The sequence below is a fragment of the Meleagris gallopavo genome, chromosome 1, assembly GCF_000146605.3.
Source record: "Meleagris gallopavo isolate NT-WF06-2002-E0010 breed Aviagen turkey brand Nicholas breeding stock chromosome 1, Turkey_5.1, whole genome shotgun sequence".
NCBI lineage: Eukaryota > Metazoa > Chordata > Aves > Galliformes > Phasianidae > Meleagris > Meleagris gallopavo.
Window position 1 is genome coordinate 189,861,188 of NC_015011.2, and position 1,629 is coordinate 189,862,816.

Here is a 1,629-nt window from a genome sequence, read left to right on the forward strand (position 1 = left end):
GGGCCAGAGGCCGGGGGCAGCAGGGTGGGGAAGAGCCCGGTGGCCCTGGATGGGGACGCGGGCTGGGGGTGCTTCCCTGCGGTGTCAGGGTGGGTCCGGGTGGGTCCTGAGGTCACCCCGATGCATCTGCTCTGCTTCTCCCTGCAGCCCCTGCGGCCGCTCCCCGCAGCCAGCTCCCACTCATGGAGCTCCTCGCCCTGTGCTGGGTGCTGCTGGCCGGCACCTTGCTCAGCACGTCGGGCTCCAGCAGCGCCCTGCGTGAAGGAGACCTCAACCCCATCACAGTGCCGATGGGCACGGCCCCACACTCCTTTGATGACCAATACGTGGGCTGTGAGGTCAGTATGTGGAAAGAGCTACAGAAGGTGCACCATACGGAGATCATAAAGAACAAGGACTATGCAGTCACATGGGGGGAGGCGGCTGCAGAATGGCAGAAACGCTGCCACCGTCCCACTCGATGCCCGATGCTGAGACAGGAGCAGGCCATCGCCGTGCTGGCGTACAGCGCTGCAGGGGGGATGTGTGAGAAGTTCAACGCAGCCACGCGTCAGGGCGGACTCTCCCACCAGCACTACCTGCAGTCGTACCGCTTCAAGACGCTGCACTTCCTCCTGACCCAGGCGCTGCAGGCTCTGCGGGTATCCCAGCCCTACTGCTACAACGTCTATCGCGGTGTTGGGGGCATCCGCTTCACAGCCCAAAGAGGGATGGCTGTGCGCTTTGGCCAGTTCACCTCCACCTCCCTAAGGAAGGAGGTTGCAGTGAAGTTTGGCCTGGACACCTTCCTTGTCATTAAGACCTGCCATGGTGCCCCCATCAAGCAGTTCTCCTTCTACCCCACTGAGGATGAAATGTGGGAAAAGGGTCTGACCACTTGGGAAGAATATAGGAATGTAGTCAGGGCCTGCAGGGATGCAACGAGGAAGGCTAAAGCCCGCCTGGAATTGAATCTAGCTAAAGTGATAAAGGATAATAAAAAAGGCTTCTTCAAGCATGTTAACAGCAAAAGGAAAACTAGAGAGAATGTGGGCCCCTTACTAAGTGAGGGGGGGTTCTGGTAACGGGGGATGCTGAGAAGGCAGAGATACTGAATGCCTTCTTTACTTCCGTCTTCAGTGAAAAGGCTCTCCCGCAGGAATCCCACACCCTGGAGGTTAGGGAGAGGGTCTGGGGGAATGGGAGACTTCCCTTTAGTCAGGAAAGAGGACGTGCGTGAGCGCCTAGGCAGTACTAAGGTCCACAAGTCCATGGGACCTGATGGGGTGCATCCAGGTGTGCTGAGGGAGCTGGCGGAGTCATTGCCGAACCGCTCTCCATCATTTTGAGAGGTCTTGGACAACAGGGGAGGTCCCTGAAGACTGGAGGATAGCCAATGTCACTCCAGTCTTCAAAAAGGGCAAGAAGGGAAGATCCGGGTAATTATAGGCCTGTCAGCCTCACCTCCGCCCTGGAAAGGTGATGGAACAGCTTGTGCTGGATACCATCTCCAGACAACTGGGAGAAAAGGAGGTTATCAAGGAGTAGTCAGCATGGGTTCACCAAGGGGAGGTCGTGCTCGACCAACTTGGTGGCCTTCTATGATGCTGTCACATGCTGGGGTGGATGGGGGAAGAGCGGTAGATGTAA

General features: G+C 57.7%; 1 protein-coding gene across 2 annotated transcripts in view; it reads right to left on the reverse strand.

The window, feature by feature from the left end:
• The window catches only part of FCHSD2 (FCH and double SH3 domains 2), a 569,931-nt gene that overhangs the window by 130,856 nt on the left and 437,446 nt on the right, over window positions 1–1,629 (reverse strand). The window lies entirely within an intron of this gene.